Genomic DNA, 26,908 nt, shown 5'->3' with positions numbered 1-26,908 from the left:
TGATTGTAACTCATTTAACAGGCCCTTCTTTGTCTTTGTCTTTTCTTTTTAGATAAAAGCCATTTGTTGACATTTTACAATATTTTCATACTCTCAGAATGGGTATGTGGGTGTACATTAAAATTATCATCATTATTATTAGCTGTTTGAGAGACATTTTAACACCTCTCTGAGTAGAATAACATATCAATAGTTTCTCAGGTTTTTTTTTTTTTTAATGTCAAATAATCCTATTCCAAAGATTCAAGGACATCCAATGCCTGAACAACAGTAGTCTGTACTTTTAATTATTTGGTTTATAGTAAATCAAAGCAAATGATTCACAACATTATAAATGATACCTTTTTTCATCCTTATTTATCACATTTCTTCATTTCCTTAAGGATAAATATAGCGCCTTGACTGCATTCCTAATAGTCAGAATTTTCTATTCTCCCAGTCACTTTACTATGTGAGTTTCTGGCTCACATAGTAAGGAGCTCTTCTATTTCCATCCTATTTAAAAGATTACATTCACCTCACTTCAAACCCAGCACTTCTGGCTTTATTGTCTTTTAGTACTTATCAGTATGCAGCATCTATATAGTGAAATAATTTGTGTGTTTATTGTTTTTCTTTCAATGGAGTAGAAGCTAGATGATGGGAGTGTATGCTGTCATTTTAGCTGCTTGTCATATAGGAAAATCTCAAAATATGTCAAATGAATAAATATTGTTTTATAATCTCTGAAATGATTAAAACAGACAAAATGATCAATATTTTTCATTGACTAAAATTTTGAATCTATGATTGTAACAGATTTAATAATCTTCCCCATAATCATGACTCTCCCTCCTATAATAAAATGAGTTTTATCCTGAGAAAGAAGAACAAAGCTGGAAGTATCACACTTCCTAATTTCAAACTATATTACAAAGCTATAGTAGTCAAAGCAGCATGATGCTGGCATAAAAATAAACACATAGACCAATGGCACAGAAACAAAAGCCCAGAAATATATAGTCAACTATATTTGATACAGGAACCAAGAATACTCCATAGGGAAAGGACAGCCTCTTCAATAAATGGGGCTGACTAAACAGCAAAAGAATGAAACTGGACCCTTGTATTAAACCACTCACAAATATTAACACAAAATGAATTAAGGGCGTAAATGTAAGGCCTGAAATCATAAAACTCCTAGAAGAAAACACAGGGAAAAAGCCCCTTAGTAGTGGTCTTGACAATGATTTTTTGGATATGACAAAAAAGCACAAGTAACAAAAGCAAAAATAAACAAGTGGGACTACATCAAACTAAGAAGATTCTGCACAGCAAAAGGAACAATCAGCAAAATGAAAAGGCAACCTATAGAATGGGAGAAAATATTTACTAACCATATATCTGATAAGGGGTTAATATTCAAAATACGTAAAGAACTCATACAACTCAATAACAATAATAACAACAACAACAAAAACAACCCAAAGCTCCAATCCCCAATGTAACTGCATGTGGAATGGAACACTTGGGAACTAAGTAGATTTAGATGATGTCACAAGGGTGGGGTCCCCATGGTGAGATTAGTATCCTTATTAAAAGAAGATGAGACCAGATTTGGATCTCTGTCTGCCATATGAAGACACAGTGAGAAGGAAGACTTCTGCAAGCCAGGAAGGAGGTTTTCACCAGATACTGAATCTGATGGCACCTTGATCTTGGACATTCCAGCCTTTAAAACTATGAGAAGTAAATATGAGGGTGGGCCAAAAATTACCCGCACTCTGGCTGTAGAAGTTATTTCAATTAACTTTTAGAAAAGACAAATACATCATTTCGACATAATCTCCTTGCTTTTCAATACACTTTGTCCATCTGTCAACAAGCTTTCATATTCCCTCATTTAAAAATGTTTTAGGCTGAGCTGCGAGTCACAAATGCACTGCTGTCTTCACTTCTTCATCAGAAGTGAATCTTCGTCCTCATAGGGCTGCTTTCAGGGGATCAAATAGGCGAAAGTCCAATAGAGCAAGATCATGACTATAGGGAGGATGCTTTAACACCTCAAAGAGAAGTTTTTGCAGAGTGTCGACAGTGTGGGCAGAAGTGTGTGGATGTGCACAGCCTCAGACCACAAAAAAGACGAATCACTGCACGCTGCTCTTCTTTCATGCAAATCACAAGTGGGGCATCCAATTTTGCTCACATTGCAGTTACAAATGAACTGATGTAACACGTTCACACCTGCACAACAGTGACTGGGGAGACAGTACCCTTGAATGGAAAGAGTTGATAAGACAGGGTGGCCAACAGAAGTTTTAATAGAACAAGAGTGCAGATAATTTTTGACTCACCCTCATATATTTTGTTTAAGCCACTTAATCTATCATATTTTGTTATAGCCCAAGATAAGATAGAGCCTATGAGAAACTAACCCTATAGAATTTAACTGGACAATGTAAAAATAAAACAAAGGCATATTAAAAATCTGACTAAAAAATGAACAGAGGAACTGAACAGACGTTTTTCCAAAGAAGACATACAAATGGTCAACTGGTATATGAAAAGGTACTCAACATCACTAATCATCAGGGAAATGCAAATCAAACTACAATGATATATCACTGCACACCTGTTACAATGGCTATTATCAAAAAGACAAGAGATAATAAGTGTTGATGAGGATGTGGAGAAAAAGGGAACCCTCCTACACTTGGTGGGAATGTAAATTAGTGCAGCCACTATGGAAATGATATGGTGGTTCCTTTAAAAATTAAAAATACAACTACCATATAATTCAAAAAACCTTAAGGAGTATCTGTAGCCCATGTTCATTGCAGCCTATCTACAACAGCCAAGACATGAAAACAACCTATGTGTCCACTGAAAGATGAATGAATAAAGAAAATGTGATATGTGCGTATGTGCACATACATACACACACACACACAGGAATATTATTCAGCCATTAAATAAAGAAATCCTGCCATTTGAAACAACACAGGTGAAACGAGGGAATTAGGCTAAGTGAAACGAGTCAGAGAGAGAAAGATAAATACTGTATGATCTCACTTATATATGGAATATGAAAAAAAAAACACCCTAAAACCATAGAAAGAGTAGACTGGTATTGCCAGGAGTAGAGGGGTGAGAGAAATGGGTGAAGGTGGTCAAAGGGTACAAACTCTAATTTATGAGATGAATAAGTCTTGGGGCTCTAACGAACAGCATGGTGACTATGTAACAATACTGTACCGTGTATTTGAAATTTGCTAAAAGAGTAAATCTGAAAGGTCTCACCACAAAAAAAAAAAAGTTAACTGTGAGGTAATGGGTGGGTTAACTAATCTTATTGTGTACTGGGATAATCACTTTCAAATGTACATATATCAAAATATAACAGTGTACACCTTAAACTTATACAATGTTATGTGTCAATTACACCTTATTAAAGCTGGAAAATATTTCACATAATTTCTATTATTAAAAATAAGTTGCCAAAAAAAAAGAATAAAAAATAAGTTGCCAGGGGTAGGGAGGTGAGGGAAATGGGAAAACATTGGTCAAAGAGTACAAAGTTGCAGTTATAGAGGATGAATAAGTCTAGAAATTTAACATACAGCACAATTACCATAGTTGTTAATACTGTATTCATCACTGGAAATTTGCTAAGATAGTAGATTTCAGGTGCTCTCATCACACACAAAATAAATGCTAAGTATATGAGGAGATGATATGTCAATCACTTCACTTGAATGACACTCTTCAAGACATAGTGAATATGGCCAAGATGCAAATTTCACAGTGCACTAGTCAGGTGGACAAATTTCCTTTTTGTTTCCATAATTGATAGTGATCTCTCTATTGAGTGTCTCTTTAAGTAGGACACAACTGAATCTAGTCATTTCTGTAAAATAATTAATCCAGTATTCTGTTTTTCATTCAACTCAGGATTTTCTACATTAGGAAAGGATTTACTTACCCTCTCCTTTTCCCAGAGGTGGTACTTAATTATGGGTATGTAATGGATACTCATGTAGAATTATGAATGTGTTAGGGGAGGGCTGATCTGGTTCTAGATTCTCTCATGTCCATCTCATGTATCCTTTGGAATATATATTGTTCTGTCTCGCTCTCAGATGTAATCATTTTCTGTCCTGACATTTTCTAAGGTAGTTATGCTTTTTCTGAATTCTTAGAAGATTTGTGCTACTTTCTGCTGCACCATACCTTTATTTCAACAATGAGACCCTAAGGATCTGTCAGCTAGTTCTCCTGCTTGTTTGCAATCTCTGTTTTATTCTGGCTTACTTTTGTGCCTTTCCTGGGAACAGAGAAAAATCTGGCTTCTCTCTCTTATCATTCTAACACAAAAAGCCCCACGGATTGTGTCAGAGCAGCTTGATCTGCCTATCCAAACCTCATATCCTTGCCTACTCTACCTGCTCTTGCACCATGCTGAAGTGTAAAAAATGCTGAAATCTTGAAGATCTCTGGGTCATATGAAAAAAGAAAAACAGATTCCATCTACTTAAAATTTTTAAACTTTTTTTGGAGCTCTAATCCTCTTCCACAAACACCAAAATTTGGATGTGCCTCGAGTGAGGCATATTGAAAGATCCCTTTCTGGAAACTCACTCCAGCCTCCACTGTGTGTACTTCTTTTCTCATTCTGCCCCTCTTCCCCAACAAAGGGGTTTCTAGTCAAATTACTTTTGTGACCTCCATTCCATTGGGCAGTAACAGTTAAAATCTAGTTTGAGTGGTGACCACCAATGGGAGTACAAAGCTAATATAGGGAGATGAACTCAAGACACATACACATAAGTAAATATTTCAAGATATTACTTTGCCATAGCTAATCCTACTCCAATATTGCTTATAAAACCTATGCTGTGATAAGCACATGGTAAGAGCTTAGCAAATTTGTGAATTGAAAAATGTGTTGGTTCTAATTGCAAGATACGGATACTATGTATGAATTCATATGTTTAGTATTTATTAATTTAGGTAGGTAGGTAGTTTTTATTGAGGTATGGTTGATGTACAATATCATATTAGCTTCAGGTGTACAACATAGTGATTCACAACCTTTAAAGGTTATACTCCATTTATAGTTATTATAAAATGTTGGCTACATTCCCTGTGTTGTACAATATATCTCTATATAGCTTATTTATTTTATATGTAGTTTTTTGCCTCTTAATCCCCTATCCCTATCTTGCCCTGCCCCCTTCCCTCTCCCCACTGGTAACCACTAGTTTGTTGTCTATATCTGTGTCTTCTTTTTTATTTCATTCACAAGTTTGTTGTGTTTTTCAGATTCCACATATAAGTCATATCATACAGTATTTGTCTGTCTCTGACATTTCATTTAGCATGATACCCTCCGTGTCCATCCATGTTGTTGCAAATGGCAAAATTTCATTATTTTTTATGGCTGAGTAGTATCCCAGTGTGTGTGTGTGTGTGTGTGTGTGTGTGTATCACATCTTCTTTACTCATTCTTCTGTTGATGGACACAAGTTATTTCTGTATCTTGGCAATTGTAAATAATGCTTCTATGAATGTTGGGGGTGCATGTATCATCTCAAATTAGCGTTTTCATTCTTTTTTTTTTTTTAGATATATACCCAGGATTGGAATTGCTGGGTCATATGGTAGTTCTATTTTTAGATTTTTGAGAAACCACCATACTGTTTTCCACAGTGGCGGCACCACTTTACATTACTACCAACAGTGTATGACTTTTTCTCCACATTCTTGCCAACATTTGTTATTTGTGTTCTTTTTGATGACAGCCATTATGACAGGTTTAAGATGACAACTCATGGTTTTAATTTGCATTTTTCTAAAGATTAACAGAATTGAGCATCTTTACCTGTGTCTGTTTTCCACCTCTAAGTCTTCTTTGGAGAAATGTCTGTTTAAGTCTACTGCCCATTTTTTCATCAGACTACTTGTTTTTTTTTTGATGTTGAGTTGTGTGAGCTGCTTGTATATTTTGGATATTAATCTCTAATTGATCATATCATTTGCAAATGTTTTCTCCTATTCAGTAGGTTATCTTTCCAATTTTTAATGGTTTCCTATGCTGTCGCAAAACTTTTAAGTTTAATTAGGTCCCATTTGTTTATATTTTATTTTATTTTTTTGCCTTGGGAGACTGATCCAAAAAAATATTGCTACAATTTATGTCAAAGAGTATTCTGCCTAAATTTTCCTCAAGGAATATTATGGTTTCTGGTCTTAGATTTAGCTCTTTAATCCCTTTTTAGTTTATTTTTGTATATGGTATTAGGGAATGTTCTAATTTCATTCTTTTATGTGTAGCTTCCCAGTTTTCCCAACACCACTTATTGAAAAGACTGTCTTTTCTCCATTGTATAGTCTTGTCTTCTTTGTCATAGATTAATTGACCATAAATGAGTGGGTTTATTTCTGGGCTTTTTATTCTGTTCCATTGATCTATGTGTCTGTTTTTGTGCCAACAACATACTGTTTTGAACATTGTAGCTTTGTAGTATAGTCTGAAGTCAGGGAGGTGGAGTCCTCCAACTCCGTTCTTTTTTTTCAAGATTGCTTTTGGCATTCGGGGTCTTTTGTGTTTCCATACAATTTTTTTTGATCTCAGTTTATTTTTTTATACAACACTCCAATTTTTTTTTTATTTATTCTGAGTTGCCTTCTCATCTACATAGAGTTTATTTTTTAAATGAATTTTTATTGGTGTATAAATGATTTACAATGTTATGTTAGTTTCTGCTGTATAGCAAAGTGAATCAGTTATACATATCCATATATTCACTCTTTTTTAGATTCTTTTCCCATATAAGTCATTACAGAGTATTGAGTAGAGTTCCCTTGTTATACATTAGGTTCTTATTAGTATCAATTTTATATATATTACTGTGTTTATGTCAATCCCAATCTTTTGTTCTAGTTCTGTGAAAAATTCCCTTGGTGTTTTGATAGAGATTGCATTGAATCTGTAGATTGCTTTGGGTTGTATGGCCATTTTAACAATATTAATTCTTCCAATCCATGAACACAGTTTATCTTTCCATCTGTTTTTATCTTCTTCAATTTCATTCACCAGTGTCTTCTAGTTTTCCAAGTATAGATCTTTTACCCCTTTACGTAGGTTTATTCCTAAGTATTTTATTCTTTTTGACTCAATTATAAATGGAATTGTTTCCTTAATTTCTCTTTTTGATAGTTCATTGTTAGTGCATAGAAATGCAACATATTTCTGTATATTAATTTTGTATCCTGCAACTTTAGCGAATTCATTGATGAGTTCCAGTAGTTTTTTGGTGTTGTCTTTAGGATTTTCTATGTAGAGTATCATGTCATCTGCAAACAGTGACAGTTTTATTCTTTGTTTACAATTTTGATTACTTTTATTTCTTTCTCTTGTCTGACTGCTGTGGCTAGGACTTCCAATACTATGTTGAATAAAAGTGGTGAGAGTGTGCATCCTTGTCTTGTTCCTAATCTTAGAGGAAATGGTTTCAGCTTTTCACCATTGAATTTGATGTTGTCTATGGACTTGCCACACATGATCTTTATTATGTTGAGGTATGTTCCCTTTATGCCCACTTTCTGAACAATTTATCATAAATGCATGCTGAGTTTTGCCAAAAGATTTTTCTGCCCCTACTGAAATGATCAGGTGGTATTTATTCTTCAATTTGTTAATGTGGTATATCACATTACGTGATTTTAGAATATTGGACTATCCTTGCATCTCACTTGATCATGGAGTATGGGATAAATCTCACTTGATCATGGAGTATGATCTCACTTGATCATGGAGTATGATCCTTTTATTGTATTGTTCAGTGCAGTTTGCTAATATTTTGTTGAGGATTTCTGCATGTATGTTCATCAGTGACACTGGCCTATAATTTTCTTTTTTTGTGATATCTTTGCCTGGCTTTGGTATCAGGGTGATGCTGACCTTGTAGAATGAGCTCAGAAGTGTTTCTTCCTCTGTAATTTCTTGGAATAGTCTGAGAAGGATTAGTGTTAACTCTTCTGTAAATGTTTGGTGGAATTCACCTGTGAAGACATCTGGTCCTGGACTTTTGTTTGTTGGGAGTTGTTGTTGTTTTGTTTTTTGTTTTTGCTTTTTTTTTTACTGACTCAATTTCATTACTGATAATTGGTTTGTTCATATTTTCTATTTCTTCCTGGTTCAATCTTGGGAGATTATACATTTCTAGGAATTGGCCCATGTCTTCTAGGTTGTCATTTTTTGGCATATAAGTGTTCATAATAATCTCTTATGATCCTTCATATTCCTGTGGTGTAGTCAGTAACTTCTCCTTTTTCATTTCTCATTTTATTGACTTGGGCCCTCTATTTTTTTTTTTTCTTAATGAGTCAGGCTAAAGGTTTATCAGTTTTGCTTATCTTTTCAAAGAATCAGCTCTTAGTGTCATTGCTCTTTTCTATTGTTTTTGTAGTCTATTTCATTTATTTATGCTTAGATCTTTATGAATTCTCTTCTACTAACTCTGGGTTTTGTTTGTTCATCTTTTTCTAGTTCCTTTAGGTGTAAGATTAGATTGTTTCATGTGTTTATTTTTGCATTAAATTACTATGGATTAAAAGTAAAACAAATAAGTAGTGTATGCCAGAGAAGTGCTCAACACCTTGGAGGATATTAAGATCAATTTAGGCATAAAATCTGCCATAAAAATGTTTATATGCTGATAGAAAGAGAGATGTTTGTTCCCAAATAACTGCAACAAAAAGCAGGTGTGTGCTATAATTATAAGACATATTAATAGCTACAATTTATTAAGCTTTAGTATCTGCCAAACCCTATGCTTGGTACTTTAAACACCTCAACTTATTTATTACAGATAACAACCAGTGATGTTGTTGTTATTATTTCAATATATAAAGAAAAGGGAGGTGAAGCCATATGCCCACAGAAGCTGATTTGTATAAGAACTCAGAGAAAGGTGAGATTAATGACAGTGGGTGGGTTTCAAGACCTGCCTCATTAATGAAGATGCCTTTGAACTGGGTCTTCTTGAAAATGGGTGGGAATTTATAGACATATTTGGAGAATAGTTTAAGGACATCAAAATAACAAAGATTTCTGAGTGAGGAAATAAAATAATTAGGACTTCACTTTTAAGACAGCTGTGACAGAAGTATGAAGAAATGACTGGAGAGTATAAATCATTTCTATCAAGAAGAAAAAAAAAACCCTACACATTATATGCATCCTAAATAACAATAGACACTTAGAGAATTACTTATTTTAATAACTCTCTAAATTACTGTAATTTAAGTAGTCTATAAAACCGCAGACCAACTATACACCCAGACTCAAAGGTATAGTGAACTCAATGATATCTATGTGCTCAAAACAAACTAACAAACAAACGGATACTTAAATGTCTATTACTTTCACAGACATAAAAATTTAAAAAATGCCATTATTTGAGAATTACCTTGTATCAATTAATTAATAAGTTTGTAAAGACTATTTTTCAATCTTTGAAGAAAAATAAACAGCTTGACTATAGCTAACAAACTGATTTACTAAACTAATCTAAGGGGGGCTCTCTGAACTAACAATAAAATTATTTATGGACCTTAATGACATGTTCACACGCATTAATTTTGTCACCTCAACATTATGTTACCAGTGTGATAATATATAAAGAACTAGAGCAAAATATTAAGAGATTACACATTTTGGGAATCTAGGATTTTAGCTGAGTTAAAAAACTAATTGAAAAAGGATTATTTTAAGCAATGCCACTTTCATATGTAGCCAATAGATTTAATAATTAATTACTAATGTGTCAGCAGTTTTGTGTGATTGGTAAGATTATGGGTCTAATGAAATCAAGATTATAGCTCTCATAATTGTATAGGTCAGTTAGTTTCCCACAGATAAACATACCATATTTTTTATTGCTATTGATGAGGATTATGTTCAACAAAACATTGATTTAATTGGATATCAATAGGAATTATGTTATAAAGAGTTTCCCTTGTCATATAAGTTTGAGAAATATTAACTTCAAATGAAGACAAGCAGATTTTGTTTTATTTTTACTGCGGAATTTCTCTTTACTTTAAATATGCATACATGAGCTGAAAATCTTTAAGAAAATAATATAGTATGTAGTATTTCTCAAAATAATATGATCACAAAATCCATTATTACCTAAACATTTCACTAGACTTTTATGCTGTAAAATTCACTTTGAGTATTGTATTGCATGCCATACAACAAACGTCCTTGTAATATGTTTTATTCTTATGTTCAGATTCAAATGGCCATCATACATAAGGACAAATGTATGATTACTTCATATATGATGTCTGGTCTACTACTTTAATCAAATAACATTTATATGGAGGCTAATTGGACACATGTTATAACACAAGGCTATTTGATGCATGCTGATTGCTTAGTTTCAGTTTCCACAAAGTCAAAGATTTAAGTACAAATAGTTTATTTGGAGGGACAGTGAAAACCATTAGGAGTGTAGTGATGTGAGACAGGGAAGGGAAACCTTCTAATAATGGGTGTGTTCTTATGCCAGCTACCAGAATGGACAACTAGATATTATTCCTGCAGGAAGACCCTTGAAAACATTAGAAAATATATGCCTCCACATTATTCCAACTATAGGATGCTGGAGCTGTGGTATTAATACCCCCACACTAGTTAGTCATTTGTTAAGAGCTGCCCTGGCTGGCTCTGAGTGGAGAATGGTGAGAGGCATTATTTCCTAGGCACTTCTGGGCAAAGTGGGCTCTGGAAATATTACCCAGCATATTATTTGTTATCATAATGTATTTATCAGTTATGGGAAGGGCTTGTCAAATTGCTAGTGCATGTGGAGCAGTGAATAGATTGCAATGAATCATCTCATAATAGACTAACGGGAGTTTAGAACGAGAAGGTGAACTGGGCATGCATTTCTAACTTTCCACTCAAATGAATATTTAAGAAATGGGGAAAAAGTCTTGCAGGGAGAAAAATCATTAAAGCAGTGGAAAATAAGGAAAAGTACCACTAGTGGTCCAGAAATGTTGAGAAAGTCCTAACATGTAGCACATAGATAGAATGGTATTGACTAAAGAAATCAGTTCTAGATATGCAAAGATACTGTTTATAGGCATGACTGGTTCTGTGGTAGCTGAAAGCTCAGTTAGTTCATGCAGGAATAGAACAGGGTCCCGAAGTATTCATCAGGATGATTAACTAGGGAATTTTGTTTGGAGAAGCTATGTTTATTGTTCTCCTCCCTCTCTTTTATTTATGCTAAGAACCTGACAGAAAGCTAAAGGCCAAAGCAGTGGGTCTCAGTATTGAGGCTGGAGAGGAAAAACAGAGCTCAGATTGCCATTAGACAACCAGGAGAGGCATGGATCTCCCGAAGCCAGAAGACACCCCCGTAAGGAGCATCTTCCTCTTCCTTTCATTCATCCAGAACAGAGATTATAGCAAACAGGAAGGAGGACAGAGGTGCTCAAAAACACTGGGCACGCAGGTATGAATTATTAAATATTTGAGGTAAGCAGACATCACAGATAGTAAAATGATAAAATTAAGCAAGAGTAGATTGAACACTGCCCACCTCCTCCAAAGTGGGGAAAAGACCCTTGATAGTTCATACCTGAACAGTAGAATAGACCCTGCTAAGGAGTGAATCTCAAATAACATTGGACCAAAGAATTCTTCATCTAGGCAAGGTTAAATGAGTAAATGCTGGGAAGTAAGAAAGGAAAACTGAACCTTGGCAAAATGGGTTCATACGTACCAATATTTTTCTAGTTGGATATCCATAGGGAAAGGTTAGAGGAAATGTGAGGAGGAAAATCATTAAATCATGGAAGAAAATTTCCCAGACTTGAAAAAAAGGCTTGCACCTTAAGATTTAACTGCCCAACAGCCAGTTGGTTGGCAAACGGGATGAATGAAACTATCCACACTTCAATGCATAGTGATGAAATGTTAGGACAGCAAGAATAAAGATAAAATCTTTAAATGGTTCCACATAGGAAAAAAACATACAGCCCCCCACCAACCCTGCAAGAAAATTAATCACAGTGCTGTCAGACTTCTTACCTACAATATCAGATGCCAAAAAATATGGAGGAGGAATACTAGATACTAAACAACATCAAGAAAAGTTCATGGACATTAAGTCCTGTCAGTTTAATAGGAAAGAGGAGAAGTGAAATTCATCAAATGACTTATGGATTTAAAATCTGTAGTACAATTTAATCTCACTGAAAGTTCAACAGGTAGTAAGGCATGGAGATATTGATTAACTCACTCAAAGTACCACAGGCATTATGGGTAGATTTACAATTAAAACTCATGTTTACTTACATTTAGATGCTACAAGCTCTCATTCTTTTCATTGCTATTTTCAATATAGGTCATTATTTCTAGACTCATTGATTATTTGATTGGCGACTTCAGAACACAACTTAGAAAGCAAAGAAGTCAGTAAAATTACTAGGCCCCAGCTATCTTTAAAAGGGCCCTTAAAAATATTAATGATTTTTAGCCTATCCAACTCAGTGGGGTCTAAATGTATTTTATCTAAGAGCTGAACTAACTTATAGCAACCTGGCATTAGAAATCAAAATTATCTCACTTCAGAAACTGATGAGACAGTTAATACTTTCCCTGTTTTAAGGATGGGCAAATTAATTACTACTTAAAGTACCACAATTTCATGGTGTCAAAATCATGACTAGAATTCAGGTCTCTTGTTTCTCAGAATATATTATACTAAGAAAAAATTAATATAAATTAGAGAATTCAGGCAGGCTTTCCATTTTTAGAGAGAAGCAGTCACAAGGAAATTTAGAAGAAAAAATGACACGAGTGCTGTTATGAATAATAACCATAGAAGATATACAAGCCTTCGAACATGCTGTCATGACAATTCTAGACTGAAATCTGAAATTAAAGCAACATAGTTTTATTAAAGATAACGTGGTTCACATTTCAAACTTGTAGACTGAATTTTCCCTGCTTGTATTAACATCATGTATACAATGAAATGTATATCTTGCACTCTCTTACACGTATAGTTGTACTCAAAACAAGAAATAGAAATTAAAGACAATTCTATAAACACCATAAAACAACAAAATCAACAAAAGAACCAAAGAAGTTATATAAGCAGTGATCGATGTCCCCCTGAGAAAAAGGGTCAACATGAGTACCATAATGCTGGAGCTCAGGCTAATAACATGGCTTGGAGGTAATCACAATCCAGGATGCATATGAGGAGGCCTGAGGAAAAAAATCTCACTGGAAAGTGAAAGCCTAAGCCTGAAACACCAATTATCTAAATAAGGCCAATGCCATGGGGAGAAACCCCCTAACAGAAGGTGACGCGTACTGGAGCACTAGGAATATTAGAGTAATCTGTAGCCTAAAAATAAATGCCTTTAATACCCTCAAAAAAAAGTCATCATGTCCGTTTTGTTAGTTAGAAATTATAAAAAAGAAGAATCATGAAATAATAAATAGACAGTTATGAAGAAAAACCAAGTTGTCATTTTTAAAAGAAATAATGTTGAAATAAAGTAAAAAATCTTACCACAGGCTTTTAGCTAAATGAACACAAGATGAAGAATGACCATAGCTGGAGAACAGACGTGTAGGCTAAAAGGTCAGGTGTAGCAATTATCTAAAACAGATAAAAAAATATATAAGAAAAGAAAAGTTGTGGAGACATACAAAGAGTCAGAAGTCCCAACATTTCTCTATTAAGATTTCTGAATGAGAAGGTGGGAGAATGTTGGGTTAAAAATATTTCAAGAAATCATGAATGAAAATGTCCCAGAATTGAAAGTATACATGGATCCTGCTTTTGAAAGAACTTGTACATAAAGCAGGACAAATGAAAAAATGAAATTCACCTAGAAACCTTTAGTTTAAATTATCAAGGATAAGGAGAAATTCCTAGAGCTAAACAATGGGTAGAGATTCTCAGATTCCTCTACAGAATTTCCTTAAAATTCTCCACAAATGTATCCATATTTCAACAACACCCAGCTAAGAAACTGGGCTTTTAATATACATGATAGCTGCTGCTGCTGCTCTTACTTTTTTCTTTTTCAGTGAGAGTAGAAAATAATGTTTAAACACAATAACGTTATTTAGATTTCTTTTGAATTATTATGTTAAAATCACTGTAGCAATTAAAGGATGATTTACTATTTGGGAACTTTTGTCATAGATTTGAAGATTATTGCTGCAAGAGATCAGCAGTAATTTGTTTTAATGAATGAGGAGTACTGTCTAAATATATTCTGAATACTTACAGTCTTGCTGCTCAGTTATATTAAATTGTGTGAGTTATTGATGGGAGAAAATCTCATAAGTAAATAGAAAAATCAGGATAATGTCCCATCAATACTCTGATACTGTTTTACTCCTTGCTGTAAAACACATTCTTCTGCTTGGTAAAATGCTCCATATTTATATTTTGTGGAGCATCTACCTACCTATTATCTTTGAATATATGTAAAGATACATATATATTCCATCTGTATATTTGAGTATATAAAACCATCTCCATAGTTACTACTTTACATAATTATTTCAAATATTTTAAATTATTTATGGCTTTAAACAATTGATATTAACATCGAATTTCAAAATTCTTGAGATTTTAGAGTCAACTTAACGGAATATCCAAGCAGAATTCAATGGGCTGATCTATTTATAAACACGTATTTAAATAAAGTACTACACATACTAGTTTTACATAGAATTATGTCCTTTGGAATTTACAGCTTTCAAGTGTAGCTAACGTGAATTTTCTTTACCTAAAATTATATCTTCTTTGTAAGATATTGCTTCTCTTTATCATATATTTGACCACTCAAAATGAAGTTAAGAAGAAAAGATAGGCATCGATGTCTAACCAAGTTCATAAAATAAAACACCTCCTATCTCTAGAAAGCTTAAAGACTGACAAGACAAGATCTGTTGCAGAAGTATGGATAGGGATTAAATTGTTTTACTCTTTTTCCTCTATGTCAGAACATCCAGCTAATTTATTTACTAAATTTTACACTCGAAAGATTGATACTAGGTTAAGGTAAAAAAAAGCAAATTACCCAACAACAACAACAAAAACCGGTGCAAACAAAATTTAAACACAAAAACAAAAAAAGAATTGCACATCTTTTTCTCAAAAATGTGGGAGGGGCAGAGAGATATCATGTACCACAGTTAGAAATATACAAGTGTAAAGAGCCACGTGCTGCTAAAGGCCAGTACCATCTTTTTCTGAAATTACTACACTTGATATCTGCAACAGAATATCTGTCACACAGTAGGCACTAGTGCTACTGTGTGACAGATTTTGCTACATAGTTCAGTAAGCTGCCTATATAAACCAAGCCTTAAAGGAAAGTCCACAGATATTAAACCAATGCAATTGCTAATAAAAGTCCGAATAAGATTTTATATACCTGGTTATCTTATAATGGTCTGCTCTAGAGTATTGGAATAAAAGACACGAGGGACATTCTACAAAATTATTGGCCTGCCCATTTCAAAATTATCAAGGTCAGGAAAGACAAAGAGAAACTCTTCCCAAATAAAGGAGACTTAAGAGACATAACACCTAAATGCATATCATTTGGATCCTGAACCAGGAAGAAAAAAATGATTTTTAAAACTATTTCACTGTAATGAGCATGAGGTCAACTCATGAATTTGGAAAAGGTCTATAAATTTGATAATAGTAGTGTGTCAATGTTAATTTTCTGACTTAGATAATGTACTATGACTGTATAAGACAATGTCTTTTTTTAAAGGAAATTCTGAAATACTTAGAAATACATAGGCATCATGTCTGTAACATGAGAGGAGCAGAAGAGGATGTAGCAATATATTAACATTTGAGGAATCTAGGTGAAGGGTATACAAGAATTCTTTGTACTATTCTTGTAGCATTTCTGTAAGTGTGAAATTACTTTTTTCGAGTTAACTAAAAGAATGATCTTTTTTAGTCAATTTATTGACAAGTCTTATAAATAGCATTTATTTGACAAAGAATCAAGTATTAAGATACTTAGTTATTTTAAAGGCTTGATTCAGAATTTCAGTGGGTAAAGAAGAAAGATACACAAAAGTAAAAAATGATATTTACATATGTAATTCCAAAAAGATAATAACTAACCAGAAGGCAAGTGTAGTTTTGAGGTACATATTTCTCACTTTCCTAGCTCCGATAACAGGAACAAACTTTTATTAGTTTTAGGGCAAGAAACATCCTACTATTTTCAAAGAATAAGTGTCCCGGTGGGATGAATTAAGGTGCAGACTGAAAATACAGTTCCAAAATGGCAATAATTTATAGGTGAGTTTAATAAATTGGGGAGGAAGGAAACAACAGAAAGAATGTCTGGAAGATTTTCAATGGCAACTGTCTGTACGGTAGAAGAAATCTGCAGCTGCTGCTTTCCCCTCAGTGCTGTGGTATTGTTTTTATTGGGGCTTCAAGGGGAAGCAGTGGCTGCTTGCCAGTTTCTGTGTTCTCATCCAGCTCTTTAGACACTTAAAGGACTTAAGTAGGTGTAAAGGCTGAGGTTTGGGCAGTCATGCAGTCTGCCTCTGAGACACAAGTAAGCATCTCACTAGACTATTTACAAATGTATTTAAAATGGCAATTATTAGTACTGAGAGATAGCAAAGAGAGACAATGTCCTTGCTTAACCAGAAAAATGAAAATAAACCAAATACTCGAGAGGTGTTACTTGGTGAATCTCTTTTCTGTTCTCATGTTTTCTTGTTACCACAACTCCCTGAATGCTCAAAACTCAGGATGTGACAAAGTAGAAAAACATTAGGTAAATTTACTGAAAATTAGAAAAGAAAAACATAAACAGCTTTGCATAGTACAGGTACTGAGTTTTTACATAATCCCTATAGATAAGCTGACTTCCCACCTTTTAAAATCAAGGGCAATAGAATTTTTTTCAGCTTTATTGAGGAGTACTTAATATACAAAAAATGCACATATTTAATGTACACATTTTCTGTGTTTGGATCTATGTATATATGATATTATCACCACGATCAATATAATAAATATTTTCACCAACTCCAAAAGATTTCTTGTGTCCCTTTGTTGTTTTTTCCTTTGTAGCAAGAACACTTAACATGAGCTCTATCCTCTTAACAAGATAATAGTGCACAATACCGTATTGTTATGACGGCACTCTGTTTATCAGTAGATCTCTAAAACGTACTCATATAGCATAACTGTAACTTTATACCTACTGAACAATAATTCTCCATTTCTCCCTTCTCTATCCTTTGGCAACTACGATTCTATTCTTTACTTCTTTTAGATACCTCATATAAGTAGGATCAAACAGCATTTATCCTTCTATGACTGACATTTCACTCAGCACAATGTCTTCCATGTCCATTCAATTTGTTGCAAATGGTAGGAATTCTTTCCTTTTTAAGCCTGAATAATATTCCATTGTATGTATATACCACATTTCCTTTATCTGTTCATCTGTTGATTGACATTTGGGTTGCTTGCGTGTCTTGGCTATTGTGGATAATACTGCAATGAACATGGAAGTGAAGATATCTCTTCAAGATCCTGATTTCAACTCTTCCGGATAGATACCCAGGAGTGGTCGTATGATGATCATATGGTAGTCCCGTTTTTAACTTATCAAGAAAACTTTACACTGTTTTTGATAGTGGCCGAACCATTTTAAATTCCTACCAACAGAATATAGGGTTCCAATTTCTTCATATCCTTGCTAACACTTATTATGTTTTGGTTTTTGGGTGTGTTTGTTTGCCTTGCTAACAGCCAACTGTAGCAGGTGTGAGGTGATTACCTCTTGAGGTTTTTGTTCACATTTCTCTGATCATTGGTGATGCTGGCCATTTGTCTGTCCTCTTTGGAAAAATGTCTATATAAGTCCTTTGCCCTTTTTTTTTTTTTTTGCTATTGGGTTGTAGGAATTCCTTATATATTTTGGAAATTAATCCCTTATTAGACATATGGCTTTTAAATATGTTCTCCCACTTCACAGGTTGCCTTCTGACTCTATTTATAGTTACCTTTACTGTGAAAAAGCTTTTTAGTTTGATGTCATCCCATTTGTCTATTTTTGAATTATATGAGAGACTAGAAAAACAATAGAAAATATCAATGAAATTAACAATTGATTTTTTTGAAAAGATAATCAAAACTGACAAAACTTTGGCTAGATTAACCAAGAAAAAAAAAGAGAAGACTCAAATAATATTAGAAATGAAAGAAGCGATGTTATGATTGTTGCCAAAGAAATACAAAGGATCATAAGAGACTATGTGAAAATTATATGCTAACAAATTGGATAAACTAGAAGAAATGGATAAATTCCTAGAAACATATAACCTATCAAGACTGAATCATGAAGAAATAGATAATCTGAACATACTAATAAAGAGTAAGGAGATTGAAGTAGTAACCCAAAACTTCCCAACTAAGAAAAGCCCAGGACCAGATGGTTTGACTGATGGATTCTACCAAACATTTAAAGAATAAATTAAGGCCAATCCTTCTGAAAATCTTCAAAAATTGAAGAGCAGGCAATAATTCCATACTCATTTTATGAATCCAGGATTACTCAGATACCAAAGCCAGACAAGGACACTACAAGAAAGGTCTTATAGATGGATTAAGAAAATGCTAACTATGGAAATCATGTGATCACTCCAGCTACATTATCAATTTGATTACATGGGAAACCACATGAAGCTGATTTTCTGATGTCCCTGATGAAAATGCTGTCATTCTGATATCTATGTTAAGGACTATATCTCTAGATGCATCTTACAGTAGAAAAACAGAATTGTAACAGAAGCACTATTCCATGCATAAGTGGGAAGAAATTCACTTCCCTCCCAACATGTATCATATGCTATAACATGGGTACCAAAGAAATGAGGCATACACCCTAAAATCTCATTGGCCCTCATGAATACTGATACTTTATTTTCTCTGTATCCTGCACCATCACAAATTATAGCAACATAATAATAGCAATGGTAAAACCAAACAATAACTGTTTTATGAAAAAGTGGGAGGTATATTGTAAAAAATTCAAATAATAGTTTTAAAATTATAAAATACAAGGAAGAAATAGATAATTCTAAGTCCTTCCAAAGGTGTTGGGTAACTAGTTGGTGACTATCTCTCAATCATTTATTTATTCTTATATACACATAGAAGAGTTGGGACACAGACATATTTTTAGTTCGAAAAATAGACAATTTTACAAGAGAGATATACCCTATATACTATATAAAAATAATATGAGTCTTGCTTGAATTTAATAGAACAAAGGAAATGACATGAACATGAACCTGAAAAAATTAATGAATTTCAGATAAACACTTCATTATAATTTGGGATATTACTTCAACTAAGGTTAAGAAAAATGATTATCAAGAGGATTAACTCTAGCTTTTAAAGATGTAGGTCCTTAGCCTACAGATGTCTAATAATGACAGTACTTTTATTTCATTTTTACTTTGTATTGAAGATACAAATTTACATTAACTGCAATTTTAGTTTCTTCAGAGTTCCAACTTAAAATGGAATGAATTCACACCACCAGGCATTTTATGTCAACTTCCCCATTCAGAAGTTTTTTAATTTTTTTTATCATTTCTAGATCAAGTAGTTTCCATTATCCTGTAGACCTTAAATTCTGTAATGTGTAAAAATGTTGCTTTTTGCCTTTATTTTTGAATGACAATTTTGATGAATAAATTATTTTAGAACATTTTATTTCTTTCAGAACACTGAGGATATTTGTACATTTCTAGTTTCAGTGTAACTATGGAGATTTCTATGGTCCATTTTATTATTCCGTTAGTCAGTGGCTTTGCTTTTCATACCCAGATTGCAGTAGAATGCTTTCTTTATCCTTGAAATTCAATAACTTAACAGGATGTGCCTTGATGTCAATTGCTCTGAATGAGTTTCACTGATAAACGATCTGCTCTTTTGATCTGTAGATTCAATTCTCCCTTCATTTCAGTTAAATTTTCCTGTATTATACCTCTGAGTGCCTTTTATGTTTTATTTATAGATATCTTTTCTTTAGGGATGCCAATTATCCTTATACTGGTTCATTTTTGATTGGTGTCCAAATATTCTCTCTGATTGGTTTAATTATTCTATCTTGGTCTGTCTGTCTGTCTCTATCTCTGTCTCTCTATGTCTCTCTCTCCCTCTCCCCCTCTCTTTCTCTCTCTCTCTCCATACCCTGAGGATACAAAAACCCTTTTCCTATTGATAGAAATGACTTTCATCCAGGTTTATTGTCTCCATTTTTTCTCATTTATTTATTAGATTTGTAGTCATGTTATTTTGGTTTTCAATTTGTCTCACTGGCTCTCAAGTCTCCATATTTTATTTTACTCTCAAGATTTAGCATCTAGTCTTTGAGAGTTTGTTCAATTAATTTCATTTAAAATATGAAAGCTTTCACAAATTTACATGTCATCTTTTCACATGGGCTATGCTGCTTACTGTATCATTCCAATTGTAGAATACATACTACATCTAATTAAACAAGTAACAATAACAAAATAAGTTTATATTTATCAAGTGTGTATCAGGCATTGAGCAAAGTGATTTACATGCATTAATTTGTTTAATTTTCACAGTAGCTCTACATAGAAGGTATTATTATTTTTCTCCATTCTTCAGATGGGGAATCCGGAACTAGAAGAGTTAAATAATTTGCCCAAGGATATATAACTAGCAAAAGACAGAACTAGAAACAGGTTCTGGCTATTTATCATAATGTTATGCATATTTACTGACTACCATTCTTCTGCTTCATTAATGGCCCACTGTGCCCAGATATGTAAGAATTTCACTATTAGGCATAACAGATTCTCTCTGTAATATCAATATACTTATTTAAGATACAGGGACTTAGAAACAACCCCAGGATTAAAAGAGGGGCAAACTCAGGAAAATAATAATGAGACTTAGAGGAAAAGAGTAAAAATGATATGCTAGAGATAGAATTTGGGAGATTTTAGTTTATACTATCATGACACCAGGGGAACATTAATTTTATACATTTCAGGGCTGTCAATTATTATTTTTTCTTTTTGTTATTTTTTTAACATCTATTTCTCTATTTTTTTTGTCTCTGGGAATAGGTATCACCAGAATATCTGAGAAGAACTGTGTCTGTGGTGCATAAAAAGGAGACCCACATTCTTACACAGTGAGTGTGTAAGAATGTGGGTTGTGTATGTGTGCGTGCACATGTGCAGGAAATACCAAAGAGACTGGTCACTGTGGCCTACTGTCCAGATGAAAGAGAACACTTGATCAGTAACTGCAGGTAGAAATAATAAAAACTGAAGTAGGTGATACCAGTATTGGGTGTGTACATGCATACATACATACATACATACATATAATAGAATAGGATAGACTAGACTTGAATAGACTAGACTAGAATGGCAAAAAGTTGTAAGAAGGCACTGGTGTGAAAATGCTGCCTTTTAATTATTAAATTGATCTCTTCCACTATATGTGCTTAACTCCCACTGACTTCCTGCAACTTAGAAGAGTGGAGTAAAGCCGGACATTCTGGCTAATGAGGTGTTCTACAACGAAATTTGAGGTTTGGGACACCCTGATTTGAAATTCTGAGATCTTCTTATTATTCAGGTAGTACTTTAATGGAAATTTAATTTTTTTAGTCTGTGAAGTAGCATTATGAGGATTTCCTTAAAAATAAATCCCTTTGTATTGTCTTGTTTTCTGAGGAAAATGCAGACTGAGTTACAAAAAACTGATTCATTTATGAATCTTTAACAAAAATTGAGCTCATGCCTTGGTATCTATCTCTCCCATCTTAAATCCTTCACCTTTTCTTCTGTAGTTCGTATGATATATACCTGTAGTCTATCACAAGAAAACAGAGATTATTTTTTGGACCCTAAGTGACACAGTGATTTAGAGCAAGAGAATGTTCCGTTACTATAACTGAAGATATTCTGGTACTTTCAACAATCTGAATTTTTCCTTGTAAAAAGTAAGTTATAACAGATTCTTATTTTTCAAGGTTTTAAGTTTAATCCTTATGAGTTCTGTTGTACATATTTCAGGACAAAAGTTTTGAAAATCAATTGCAGCAATAACAGAAGCATGACTGTGTGTATTTGACAAATCATGGAAAAATAGAAACGTCTTATAAATACCCTTTAAAAGTGCTATTACATCAGACTAAAATGGCAAGGCAGGAGACCCCTGCCTCTCCATTCCCCAACAAAACGCAACAACTAGACAGCTATTCACAAACAAAAACAGCTCTGGGAGAGCTCTGGCATCATATTAAGAAATCTTAGCAACATAGTAGAACAAAAAACTTGAGAATAATCACACAAAAAGAGAAAGAAGACAGATTTATTTTGCCTGCATCATCCCATTCCCCAAGTTGATATTGTTCAGTACTAAAACTGATCTTCCCAGACAGGAAGAGATCTCCTCATTAGAAAAAGAAGAGAGTGAGTGGTAAGCAATCAGCTTTTCCAGGCTTTCAGGGCACGACACAAATGTCCCACTATAGTTTTACCCCACCCACACTGGTAAAGCTGAGATATATAGAGATAGCTAGGAACAAAAAAGGAAAGCATGGCTTATTACTAGCAGCCACAAAGAAAGACTGTGGTTCACAGAGACCAGGTCTGCAAACAAACTCAGCAGATCCCACCAGTGATGAAATCAACAATCAGCACAGCTGCCAGGATCCTTGCAAATTTTACAGGCTTTTGTCCCACAGGTATTTGCACTCCTGGGTGCCATCTGTTTAGTCCCATCCTGCTTCCTCCCCTTCCCACCCAGCCAGAGCCCAGGATCTTGTGAACCATACCAGAAGCAAGCCCAGGTCTCTGCAACTGAGTGTAAAACATGAGCCACCTGAATCTTGCCCAGCCCTCTCCCTCTCCATGTCCCTTCCATAAGCCAAGAAATGCACCAGCAGACAGCTTAGGCTTCTGTGGCTTCAGGAGTACAAAACACTAGACTGGAACCCCCAACTGACTCCCACCATAGTGTGCAGGGCTAGATGACCAGCTGTGCACTTGAATGTCACCAGCCTGATGCCCAACATCAGCCTCCACTGCAGTGTCGAGGGAGAGTAAGCAGACAAGGGAGAGTGTGCTGACAGCCAGAGCCCTCAGAGCTACCAGTGAGCCCATAATTGGCAACAGCTTATGCTGCCTTCCCTGGCCCCCACTACTATGCATACACCTGCAACTGGACTGTGCCACTACTTAGGCACATGCAGCTGGCCCCACACCTGAGTGTATGCATAACACCAGCTCCAGCCACCAAAGCTGCCTGCCCTAGTCCATAGCTGTAGGACCTGGAGGCACCACTGTGGATCCTAACAGCCCTTGCAGCTACTGTGGACGTGGACTCCTGGCACTTGCTAAGGAACATAAAGTTGTCAATTTAGTGGACTCAGCAGCCTGAGCTGAAGAGACATCACCTCCACACACAGACTAGATGCCACCATGTGGTGCCAAATTTGGCACCCTGCATCACTTGATCAAGGATCACAGCATACTCCAGTGTTGCCCCACCCTCAGGTTAAAGTTTCCCCTTACTAATATCAGTCCATAAATCTAGAAGAGGTGACTGCTTCTTAAAATGTGCAGACACCTACACAAGGCCACAGGGATTACAAAGAATCAAGGAACTATGACTCCACCAAAGGAATACAGTAAACCTCCAGTACCTGGCCCCAGAGAAATGGAGATTCAGGAACTGCTCAACGAAGTATTTAAAATAATTATCCTAAAGATGCTCAGAAAACTATAAGAGCACAAAGATAAACAACTTTAAAATATAAGGAAAACAATAAAAGAACAAAATGAGAAGTTCAACAAGGAGAAACAAAATATAAAAAGGAACCAAACAGAAATTTTAGAGCTAGAAAAATACAATGACTGAACTAAAGAATTCAATAGAGAGATTCAACAGCACACTTGAACAAGCAGAAGAGAAAAATCAGTGAGGTAGTAAGACATCAATATAAATTAACCAATCAGAGGAGTGAAAGAAAAAAGAATGAAAAGGAATAGAGCCTATAGGACTTATGGGGCACCATCAAGGGAAATAACGCAGGTATCTTTGGGTCCCAGAAGGGGAAGAGAGGGAGAAAGGGGTAGAAACCTGATATAAAAAAATAATGGCTGAGAAATTCCTAAAACTGGGGAGAGATTTGGACATTCAAGTTCATGAAGCTAAAGAGTCATCCCCAAATTTCAACACATAACCATCTTCTCCAAGACGTGTAATAATAAAACTGTCTAAAAACAAAGATAAAGAGTGAATTCTAAAAGTAGCAAGAGAAAAAATATATCTCATACAAGGGAACTCCATAAGGCTATTAGTGGATTTCTCACCAAAGCCCTTGTAGGCCATGAGAGAATGGGATGATATATTCAAAGTGCTGAAGGAAAGAAACTGCTGACTAAGAATACTTTATTCAGCAAAGTTGTCCTTCAGGAATGAAGGTAAGATAAAAACTTTTCCTAATAAACAAAAGCTGAAGGAATTGATAGCCACTAAACCTCCCTTATAAGAAATGCTGAAAGGAGTTCTTCAAGATGAAATAAAAGGGGGATAATTAGTAATATGAAAATATACAACACACTTGTAAAGGTAAGCATATCATCAGATTCAGGATACCCTAATAATGTAACATGGTGATGCTTAATTAAAGCTATTATAAAGATTAAGGGACAAAAAATTAAAAATAGCTATAGCTATAACAATTTTTTTATGGATATACAATATAAAAATGTTAACAGTAACATCAAAAATATAAAAGGAGCACTAAAAGTGCAATGTTTTTGTATGTGATCAAAGTCAAATTTGTATCAGCAGAAAATAGAACAGTATGAATATATATGTGTATGTGTGTGTGTGTGTATATATATATATATATATATATATATATATATATATATATATATATGGTGTTTTATGTAATCCTCATGGTAACCACAAAAGAAAAACCTATAGTAGATTCATAAAAGATAAAGATAAGGGAATCAAAGCATACTACTAAAGAAAATCATCAACTCACAGAGAAAGGCAGAAAGCCAGAAAGAAAGGAACAGGGGAACTATGAAGCAGCCAGAAAACAATTAATCAGATTACAGTAGTAAGTCCTTACCTATCAGTAATTACTCTAAATGTAAATGTACCGAATACTCTAATCAATAGGCACAGAGTGGCTGAATGAAGAAAATAACAAGACCCCCCAAAAATATATGCTGCCTGCAAGAAACTCATTTCAGCTTAAATGATGCACATAGGCTCAAACTGAAAAGGTGGAAAATGATTCCATGCATGTGGAAACCAAATGAAAATAGGGGTAACTGTACTCATATTGGCCAAAATAGAGTTTAAGCCAAAAACAGTAAGACAGAAAGATGGTTATTATATAGTGATAAGCGGGTCAATTCATTAAGAAGATTTAACAAAAATAATTATATATGCACCCAACATCAGAGCACCTAAATGTATTAAATACTAACAGATCTAAAGGGAGAAATCAACAATACAATAATAGTAGGGGACTTAAATACCCCACTTTCAACAATGGATAGATATTCAGACAGAAAATCAACAACAAATAAAAAGTTATACTTGAACTATATTTAAACTCAATGGACCTAACAGACATATACAGAATATTCCATCCAACAGCAACGGAATACACATTCTTCTCAAGCACACATAGATTATTTCAAAGATAGTCCATATGACGTCACAAAATAAGTCTTAGCAAATTTAAAATTGAAATCATACCAAGTATCTTCTCTTACCACAGTGCTATGAAACTAGAAATCAACAACAAGAGCAAAGCTGGAGAATTAACACATATATGGAAATTAAACAACACACTCCTAAACAATCAATTGGTGAAAGAAGAAATCAAAAGGGAAAGCCAAAAAATTTGGAATAAACAACATATCAAAACTTAGGGGATGCTGCAAAAGCAATTCTAAGAGGAAAGTTTATGGTGATAAAATCCTCAAGTAAGAAAAAAAGAAATATCTCACATAAATAACATATTTATATATCTCAAGGAACTATAAAAAGAACAAACTAAGCCCAAAGTTAGCAAAAAAAGAAAAGAAAGAAAAAAGAAAAGAATAACAAAGATCAATGCAGAAATAAATGAAGTAGAGACTAGAAAAACAATAGAAAATATCAACAAAACGGCTGTTTTTTGAAAACATAAATAAAATTGACAAATATTTATGTAGACTAAGAAAAAATAAATAAAATCAGAAATGAGATACTACAAATGATAACACAGAAATACACTGGGTCACAAGAGAACAGTTATACATTAAAATTTGTCCATTAAAAATTGGACAACCTAAAAGAAACAGGTAAATTTCTCAAAACATATGACCTACCAGGACTGAAATCATGAGGAAAGAGAGAATCTGAACATACCAATAATGAGTAAGGAGACTGAATCAGTAATTAAAAATCTCCCAACAAGGAGCCCAGGAACAGATGGTTTCACTGGTGAATTCTACCAAACATTTATAAAGGGATTAATGCTAATCCTTCTCAAATTCTTTCAAAAAATTGAAGAGCAAGAAACAACCCCAATCTTATTTTACAATGACAGCATTACCTTAATATCAAAGCCACATAAGGACAGTACAAGAAAAGACACTATAGGCTAACACCCTTGATGAATATAGATGCAAAAATTCTCAACAAAATATTGCCAATCCAAATTCACCAGTACATTAAAAACATCATAACTCATGATCAAGTGTGATTTAGTCCCTGGATGTGAGGGTTGTTCAATACAC

At 34.2% G+C, this 26,908-nt stretch overlaps 1 non-coding gene across 1 annotated transcript; it reads right to left on the bottom strand.

The window, feature by feature from the left end:
• Positions 1–20,497: 20,497 nt before the first annotated feature.
• Positions 20,498–20,607, bottom strand: LOC130842750 (U6 spliceosomal RNA). Its single transcript, XR_009050544.1, has one exon. It is a non-coding gene; the product is annotated as a U6 spliceosomal RNA (small nuclear RNA).
• Positions 20,608–26,908: the final 6,301 nt, after the last annotated feature.

Source organism: Hippopotamus amphibius, chromosome X (genome assembly GCF_030028045.1).
Source record: "Hippopotamus amphibius kiboko isolate mHipAmp2 chromosome X, mHipAmp2.hap2, whole genome shotgun sequence".
Taxonomy (NCBI): Eukaryota; Metazoa; Chordata; class Mammalia; order Artiodactyla; family Hippopotamidae; genus Hippopotamus; species Hippopotamus amphibius.
Note: the sequence above shows the minus strand (reverse complement) of the source record. Positions and strands in the feature narration are given on the sequence as shown.